The following is a 10,713-nucleotide window of genomic DNA, read 5'->3' as shown; positions in this document are numbered from 1 at the left end:
TATTTATAAAATATAATCAAATGCTTATGTGTAAGTATAGAAACCTTTAAAGTAATTTTTACTTATAGCAAACGTTGCTTACAAACCATATTTATCAAACGTAAAATTAGTTATGTAATTAATATAACTGAACATATTAGGTATAATAATCAAAATAACTAATACAAATAGTACGTACCTATTTATCTCAAAAATCAAATACAAAATAATAGAGTACACTTTGTTGCAGTGAATATAATGACTGCTATCTGGCTCGTAATTATTAGTCAACGCTATGTAATTAAAACTATTAAAATGACATTTGCCTTAAGAACTAAAACTAATCGCTTCAACAATGCCATTGCAAACTTCGCTCATTATCATTAGGCACTATCTTAAAAGATAAGAAGTGAATTTTCATATGACATCGATGGTATTCCTAATTTAAGTCGATTTTCTTAAAAATAATAATTTCAAACGGTGTTACCAGTTGTTGCTGTCCCACCAGTACCTTTTGGAGTCATTTTCGTAACATTAGCCTATTTTATATCAGGCCATTTTCCTAAGCTTTATGTAGTACCCTTTCTTAATAATAATTACCTAAGTTAAAAAAACTTCCAATTTTGAATTTTAATTTGAGTGTTAACTATCCACATCTTGCTAATCATTGGGTATATGTATAGACTAAACAAATCAGATTTAGTTTGAGTTTTATAATAATTATTCCTTCTAGGCTCAGTGATTCATAAAGGTAATGAACAATAATAATTCTTCCGATTATATTAGTTAATATTAAAGTCATCATCATCATCATTATCAATCCATATTCGGCTCACTGCTGAGCTCGAGCTCCTCTCAGAATGAGAGGGGTTAGGCCAATAGTCCACCACGCTGGCCCAATGCGGATTGGCAGACTTCACACTTGCAAAAAATTAAGAAAGTTCTCTGGGTTGCAGGTTTCCCCACTATGTTTTTTCTTTACCGTTTGAGACACGTAATATTTAATTTCATAAAATGCACACAACTGTAAAGTTGGAGGTACATGCCCCGGACCGGATTCGAAACCACACCCTCCGGAATCGGAGGCAGAGGTTATATCCACCTGACTATCACGGCTCAATATAAGTTTTATAGTTTAATAAATTTTTAATTTAGTTTAATCAGTTTTTAGTTTAATAAAAGTTTTCATTTCATATAGTACTGCAGGCTAATTCGCTATCTTTGACGTTCACATATACCTACGAAATTGAGATTCTATGTAAACATGTCATCCGATGCTTACTGGTGGATATCACCAGTAGGTAGATGACATTTTGCCAATTGATTTGATGTTTATTTTATAAGGTTGATAAAAAAGACAAAAATAGTGAATATAAAAATAGCTAACCAGCCAATAGATAACCAGCTGGTTAAGTGATTCATACTGGACTAGTATGAGTGTAAGTTTTCATATTATGTCAGAGACTACAGAAATGCTTTAATACAGATAAAACTATATTAGGATAAGTCAAAAATGTAATCAAAATTTAACTAAATCACAAAATCAACTTAAATTACGTCAGGTCCTCCAAAGCACTCGCATTAAAAATAAACTCAATTTTCGATTGCGCCATAAACCTAACACGTACGCAATTTGCAGGGAATTACGTTACGTTAAAATATTGTCCTCCGCATGTAACGTAAATAATGAACACACAAATGATAAACACAATCCGCGCGTCGCATTAGAACACAAATTACAAAATAACAAGGATTTCCTCCCGCCCGTAATTACACAAACGACACAAATTGCTCAAGTAATAACACATGAATAATAAACCGGCGATAACAAACTTACTTTGGCCGTTTAGGCCGAGGACATACCGACGTGTGGTGAGAGCACGTTGAAAAAGTGTGAAGCCATTGTTCGTTAAGCTACTAAATATTTTTATGTAGTGTATGAATTTACTCAAATCCCTTTTCAATTATGACAAGTAAGGACTCGTAAATACTTATTGATAAAGTAGAACAGACTAAGTATATAAAATATTAAATTTATTTATTGTAAGTATCTACATTTAAGAATAGAAACACAATGAATGATTTGGTGACCTTATTTATAGCTACGAATTAATCACAAACAGACAACCTAATTACGAAGATAATTTGAGTAAGTCTACCTAAATATAGGGCAGCAGAATCTTTCCAAAATTCTGCCAGCAATGTAAAGCATAGACATTAAGATGTTAGACTTGTAATATCATTGTCAATCTTAGCAATATTTACTTTAGCAGTGGTAGTAAGCATTGGTATAGAATACATTGTGATCGCACTATCCAGGGTGAAAACTAAATAAACAAAATTAAAAGTCCAAAAGATAAAAGGTAATTAAGTATCTTTTATTGAACTATTTCAAAAGGAGGAGTTTGATAATGATTTTTTTAATTCTTTACAAGTTAGCCCTTGACTACAATCTCACCTGATGGTGATGATGCAATCTAAGATGGAAGCGGGCTAACTTGTTAGGAGGAGGATGAAAATCCAAACCCCTTTCGGTTTCTACACGGCATCGTACCGGAACGCTAAATCGCTTGGCAGTACGTCTTTGCCGGTAGGGTGGAAACTAGCCACGGCCGAAGCCTCCCACCAGCCAGACCTGGACAAATTAAGAAAATCTCAATCTGCCCAACTGGGGATCGAACCCAGGACCTCCGTCTCGTAAATCCACCGCGCATACCACTGCGCCACGGAGGCCGTCAAAAGATTCAATCCTAGATCTAAAACAGACTCTTGAACACGTATGCACTCAACTTTAAACGGACAAATTACGCGATCACGTAATTCCCGCGCCCGGTGAATTAGCCCGTATTTAATTTTGGGAAAATGTAAAAATAAACGTTTTTATTTGTGTAAATAATACAATAAAACCGTCGCCATTACGCCGCGGCATGGAATTTGTGCACCAAATTACAGCGATACGATCTATGTCGTCGTAATTGTTATTTGTGTCGTTAGTGCGGTTTGTTCTTGCGTCCAATTCAGTTAGGGCTTCAATAGCTTAATGCATTTTTTAGAGACCTTTTCCATGCAATATTAGAACGATTTCTCTGTAGTCCCAATTTAAATGTATAAGTTTTAATTAAACAGCGGTGTTACTTTAAACTTTTTATGATTCTTCGTACTGAGTATCGTCAACAACAAAATCTGTCTCCATAAGTTGAAAATAGTTTACTTATTGTTTGGTTTTGGTATCATTCATCTTTAACAACCAATATTCAATTTAACAAGCTCACTGTTGAGTACGAGGATCGTCTCAGATTGAGAAAGTTAGGCTTATATTCCACCACGCTGCTGGCCCAATGCGGAATAGCAGACTTCACACACGTGAGAATTAGGAAAATTTTCGGGTATGCAGGTTTTCTCACGATGTTTATCCTTCGCCGTATGAGACACGTGATATTTATTCTCTTTAAATGCACATAACTAAAAAGTTGGAGGTGCTTGCCCCGGGCCGGATTCGAATCCACGCTTTCCGGAATCGGAAGCAGAGGTCATATCCACTGGGCTATCACGGCTCGGAAAAAAATAAATCACAAAACGTGTCTCAATCGGTGAAGGAAAACTTCGTAAGGAAACCTGTATACCAGAGAATTTTCTTAATTTTCTGCGAGTGTGAAGTCTGGACTATTGACCTAACCCCTCTCATTCTGAGAAAAGACTCGAGCTCAGCAATGAGTTGATAACAAATTTTCGCCATCTAGACCTACATATCATTCCTCTTTTCCAAACAAATTATACTTGTATAACTTACTCTTTTAAACTGAAAGGGTAATCCGGATTCTCTATTTAGCAAAACTGAGAAAGCCATCTTGTGTATTATATAACTAAATAATAAAATGATAAATGACTCAACGGAACCCGCATGGCACACAAGCTAATACTTACCGACCATTCCGATCAAACAGGAAACAGACGCGTTAAAAAAATTACCTACATCCGCCCTTTTACAGCTTTCGCAATAACTGCAATTACTATAATAATTAGTTTAGAGGTGTCAATACAGGTAATAAGTTCTTGGTTATAGATAACATGCATATTATAATAACGATCATTATTTAGTTTCCCTATTCATGAATTCCATTTGTTATAATTATTTTGTTTTAAAGGGAAATTTGACTTAATATTTGGAAGGATAAATTTGTATTTATGTATATTATTGAATTCCCTAATTAAATTAATTTTGTATTTACCAGTACAAACAAATTTATAATAAACAAATTTTATACAAACTGTCAATAGCCTTTGTTTGTTAAAAAATAGATTGATAAAAATATAAATTGATAACACGTTCAAAGCCCAGTGAACCCAATGTAGTCAAACTAAAAGCAAACTTTTATATAACTTACGGTAGGGTCACAAAGTCTTCAAAGTCACTGACATAGCTCATTCAGGGATCTTGAAAGTCACTGACAAAGCTTATACAGGGGTCTTCAAAGTCGCGAAGCTGTAATGGGCAGGTCATACAGTTCGAAGAGCCGATGGATGTTGGGGTCCCAATTTGCTGGAATGGCTTCGTTGGTCTATCTACAAAACTTTGGCTGTTATTTATCTGAACTACCTTCAACTATTGTTATTAATTTCATACTCACAAGTCCATGAGGCCAAAACGGGTTCATGTGAATTTTAACTCATAAGTCCATCGTGAAGGTGTTAAAATATAGGTCTAATATTACAATATTATCTTTATTTAAACTTCAATAAAAGATCAGGCAATCACTGGTAAGGTGGGCATAAAAACGTGACAAGCTCCGGGGATAATTTATTTTCAAATCAAACAAAAAATATAACTACAGAGATGCCAACCAAAGTCCGGTTGTCACATCCGGTGAGGAGTTGACAATAAAGATACCTACAATAATGTGACTAATGATTGATTTTGCGATAACTTGTACAATTTTCATTCCACCAAGGCACCACAAGGGCTTATTGTATTTAATAGTTTTTTGTAATGCCTCCTATTTTCTTTAGTATGTAGTCTGAAAATATTTTTTTGTTAATTTACTCTCAGACGATTTATGGTTTCATTGTATTTTATCAATCATTATATTTTCTACATCAGGTAATAATTTTTTCTTATGATTTTTTTGTTATCTATTTTGTTCAATATCTATTTCTTTAAGTGAATTTTCACATGTTACTGTCACAATGATCTATGTCATTGTATAACTTTTCCGTAAATTTATTTTTAAAAACATAATATCACTGGTAAAGCATACTCGCCTTAAGTTATCTAGAAGATAATATACATCCATTGCAATAATAATTATATTTATTGCATGCGATTTTTTCACCGTGATATTGATTCCCAAGTCCGTAGCATATTTCGAAGTCACGGATAAGTATAAATGACAAAAATGTCTGTCCCAAAAGTCATTCTACAAAAACGTTTCAAGTGAATCTAAGTTAGGTTAGTAAAATTTTAGAAATGCCACCAACGGTGTCCGGAAAAGCGTCAACCACGATCGTAGCTTTTTTGAGTCATCCGAGACGAAACTGTAACTCAATATTTGTTTTAATCACGCCAAGTAATTGATCCTCTACGGATCACGGATCTCCAGAGTTGTCCAAAAACCGTGGGGTTCTCAAGAGGCAGAACACCGCAGCGCTAACAAAATTTATTTACCTTTGTGGCGTGAGTACAAAAAGCAAATCGAGTTACAGGCCAAAACGGACAAATCGACAAACAAATACCATTATCACGGCCATTTTCGAGTGGTATCCGCTCGTGATGACGGCTTTTTTCAGACGGTCCATTGTTATTACGGAATCATTATTGAAGGTAGCTTCAACCGCCTTAATATTCTTTTACAACTACATTGCTTCATAAGCATGTTTAAAGATGTTAAAGCTCGGATGTTATTAAGCAGTGGATAGTTACAAATAGAAGTCGTCGATACAGTGTTGGTCGTTTGGTACAGTCAGCGCGAGTTTCAATTCTGTGCTTATCTTTTTGGTCAGAGTCGATCGAGCTAAACAAACTGCGACGTTGGCCGTCCTCGAATCGATTGGTCTCGGTTGGTCTCAAAGTGTGCAGGCACCTATCGTCGATATTTTACAAAGAGATTAATCTAAAAGTAATGAACTACGAGTAAAAACCTGCGGTGGACAGACCTTTGTACTTTTATAAAAGCTGAAAGTTTGTCATGCTCTTACCATAACTAGAGAGGCAAATATAGTGTTTGAACCATGATGTTGGAACTAACAATTTCTCCAACGTTGTTTGCGTCTTTTGAAATGAAGAAAAATCAAACGTCCACTAAAGTGTGACTTAGGAATATCGGAGACAGGAGTATCACTGGATTAAAGTGTGACTTAGGAATATCGGAGACAGGAGTATCACTGGATGAGAGAGTAAGAAATTGTATCTTAAGAGAACATAACTCAAGAGTAACCTAAATCAACGAACTTATATGAAACGATTGTTGAATGAATGAATGAATGGAAGAAGCTAGAAAGATATGTAAGTAAAGCAAATGGAAAGACGTATTTTCTACCTACCGCGAAGGGAATAAGGCGTGATTATATAAATATAAGACTAGCGGACGCCCGCTACTTCGTCCGCGTGGAATTCAGTTTTCACAAATCCCGCGGGAACCATGGATCTTTCCAGGATGGAAAGTAGCCTAAGTGTTAACACAGAGTAGATCTATTTTCATTCCAAATTTCAGTCAAATCGCCGCAAAATTTACAAAGTATATATACTTTTATTTTATCCCGTTGGAGGTAGAATTGATCGAAATACTTTCTTAGCGGATGCCTACGTCATAACATCTACCTGCATGCCAAATTTCAGCATGATCCGTCCAGTGGTTTGGGCTGGGCGTTGATAGATCAGTATGTCAGTCAGTCACGTTTGAGTTTTATATATTTAGACATCTTATATGCCTATATGTACCTATGTAAGTATGTTTCTAGGAATCTTGACTGATACTAAATTATTTATTACACATCTAGATTATATTACTGCAAATTCTATATGGGCCTCATAAGAAGGCTCAGTGTCACACAGCGGGCGATGGAACGAGCTATGTTAGGAGTATCTCTGCGTTATCGAATCAGAAATGAGGAGATCCGCAGAAGAACCAAAGTCACCGACATAGCTCAACGAGTTGCGAAGCTGAAGTGGCAATGGGCGGGGCACATAGTTCGAAGAGCCGATGGACGTTGGGATCCCAAAGTGCTGGAATGGCGACCCCGCACTAGTAAGCGCAGCGTTGGCCAACCCCCCACCAGGTGGACTGACGACATCAAGCGAGTCGCAGGGATTCGCTGGATGCAGGTGGCTCAGTATCGTGATGTTTGGAAGTCCCTACAAAAGGCCTATGTCCTGCAGTGGACGTCCATCGGCTGATATGATGATGATGATGAAATTCTATAAATATATCACTTTGTAATTTGCGTTTATTGTTATTGTCATATAAAATTTCAAATAATAAAATTTTATAATCCCTATAACAGAAAAATATACCCAAAAGGTACACACCTATCTAATTACAGCGCAATTAATCTTGAATAAATCATTTCCGGAAATTCAATGCTGTCTTCACCCGCCTTAATTTATAGCTATTTTACATATTTTATTTAAATTATTTTTGTACATTAATATAATTTTTAAACGTCTAGTTTCATCATCACATTAAATTATTCCTAGAAACTACATAGTTTTAAAAATATCTAAGTACCTACTGAAAATATATAGATATACCTATACATTTCTTTAAAAAAAACATGAATTGGTTTCGTATATTAGACACTAAGTGTAACTGGCCATAGCCGAAGCCTCTCACCAGCCAGACCTGGACCAATTAAGAAAACCTCAATCAGCCCAGCCAGGTATCGAACCCAGAACCTCCTTTTAAATCCACCGAACATACCACTGTGCCACGGAGGCCGTCAAAAATTATCTATTGACAAAAATTATTATCGAAACGATTTTTCTGTAATTTCTTTAAATTCACATTGAAATAATGAAGTTTTTTGATCTACCTAATGGAATATTCCAACTGAAGTTTAAACACCTACTCGAGTTAAATCGATAGTTAATTTATGTCATACAATACATACTCGTGAAAATAAACTGTTACTAATGAGAACTGGCTGGCTACACGTATAAACCTCTTACCATTATCTAGAAAGGATTGAAGGCACTTAAGCAACGATTACCCATACTTATCCCTTGAACGCTAGCACGGCCTAATCTCACCTTAGAAGAATTTACAACAATGTGTGATTAATAGCCAACTCCACGTTCAGGCAACTAAGTAATGCTTACATTTTTTAAATTCCTCATTTGAGATATCCTATTAAAAAGTAATTATGGTTTATTTATTCAGGGACATATTAACACTTGAGTAGTCTTAGTAATCTTCATCATCATTTTCATAGCCGATGAACGTCCAGTTCTGGATATAAGCCATTTGTAACGACATCCAATCACTATGCACGATTTTAATCTGCATTTATCCAGCGGTTCTCCTTAATGTCATCGGTGTACCTAGTATCGGGCGACAAATACTGCGCTTTTCAAGGTCGTCATTCCAGTATCTTGGGAGGCCAACGTCCATCGGCTTTTCGCCTACGCATAACTATATTACCCGCCTATTGCCAGTTGAGCTTCGCGACTTAATGAACTATGTCTTTGATTATGATTCTTCTGCGAATCACTTTCTGATTCGATGAAGCAGAGATACTCCGAGAATGGCAGGCACCATGGATTGACTCTGATACATAGAATACATATTAGCATGTTGAGTAGTTATTATGAGGCTCCTAGTTAGAGAATGAGTTGCATGAAACAGCTGTATCAGAACTATTTCGACAGAGCTGCCATCCATCCCAACCAACTAGTGGTTAAGGCCTGCAACTACACTCCCAACTTTAACGCTAACTTCAAACAGAGGCGTCCCAAAAACGTCCTTTACGATCCAGACATGACGACCGACAATGCTTCCCGGGCAACACAATCAAGCTACACAGCGTCTTCGCCAGCGAAGACGAGGTCCCCGATAACTAACGTCACTCAGGTCACGGTTACCTCCTCCCAAATGGCCTTCTAAGCCGAGGTCCGAGTCTCATAGGAGACGCCCTTAGAGAGTCGTTCCGTCCTCTATCTTTATATCAGCCTTCGGGACTCATCAGGCGATGCTTCTGCGCTCGCCCAAAACCCTCGGTGACGCAGTGGTTCCACATGGAGCCATCGGCACTTACTCAACACGAAAAAAAAATACTTAGCGAACTACCTACAAATAAGTTTACTGTCTGCCTATGAATGTCGACAAGAACAAATCTTTTTAGAATTTAAACTGAGTGTTAATCATATTAATTGATTATGAAACACGGCTAAAACTCACGTGATATTACGTCGCTCATGACTAAGGGCCCCGTATGGGTTCGAAACTAGTCGGGCATACTCCGACGTAATATCACGTGAGTTTTAGCCGTGTTTCATAATCAATTAATAAGAACAAATCTTGTTTTATCAAACCCTAAACGAAATACGATAAAGTTTAAAATCTATTAACCGATTTCCCATTACTTAACTGAAAAGCTTAATAAACCAGAGCCTTATAAATCGATTCCTTAATTTGAAGTTTATAGTAAAATTAAATTATACAATTTTATTACGACTCCCCATTACTTTGTAAGAAAACGAGTGCTAAATGAAGTTATAGTTTACAACGTATACGTTTTACTGGGCAGTTAAACCATGATCACGGAGTGGCGGTAAAAATATTGTGTAAAGGAGAATATATTTTATAGCTTCATTAAGAGTTATGGGTTAACCATACAGTGTTGTATGGTACTAGAGCTACAAACATTGTTCTATATACGCCTGGACAGGATCAAACGCTCTTAGATATTGTTGATTTTGAAGTTTAATTTCTAGATATTATCTTGCATAGTTTCATTTCTGTTGACTTGGCTTGGATGCTGTTAAACAAAAAACATTCTCTCTTCTACGCCTTAACTGGGTAGTACATAAATGGCGAAAGCGAAGGCTGGAATATATTGTTCCAACAATCTTTAACGATTTTCCGGATGCGGTAAAGAATCTTCTAAAAGATACCAATATACTCACGAACGTACATAAGCGGAAACTAAAGAATTATTTTTTGGGACAGCCTGTGTAGCGTCGCAGCACCGGTTCACTCACACTTTTATTTAACTACCCTATAATGATTATTCTTGGTATTTATCATCTTCTGTTTGTTAATTACTTTTATTCCTAAATATTGTATTATGCAATAATAACCAGTGCACAGTAAAACCAACTGTGGTTTGTGTTGCACTATGGTTAGGCTTAATTTAAATGTGTTTTTAATAAAATAAATAAATAAATAAAGAACTTAACAGTAGGAAGAACTGTATTATCAAAACAAGTATGGGTTCAAGTAAGTTTAATTATACGAAGTGTTTCTTCGAATATGTTGCTTTACATTAATTGAGCAACCAGCAGCTTCCGTCAACTTCTACTTTAAAAATAAATTGTGTTGACAAAATCGAGATTTTCCCAGCATCTTATACCTGTGTAGAGGTAACAAAAGGGAACAAGAAAATGCTATAGAACAAATCGGTTAGAGCGTCTCACAAAATACCAAAGAAGGATAAACAAATTAAGTTAATCAAACATCACTGGGACGGACCTTTGACAATCGATTTCATCCTGCCACGTCCTGAGATAATTTCAGAGTAGAT

This window comes from Bicyclus anynana, chromosome 3 (assembly GCF_947172395.1).
Source record: "Bicyclus anynana chromosome 3, ilBicAnyn1.1, whole genome shotgun sequence".
NCBI lineage: Eukaryota > Metazoa > Arthropoda > Insecta > Lepidoptera > Nymphalidae > Bicyclus > Bicyclus anynana.
The sequence above is the reverse complement of the archived record's forward strand: the minus strand, read 5'-3'. Positions refer to the sequence as shown.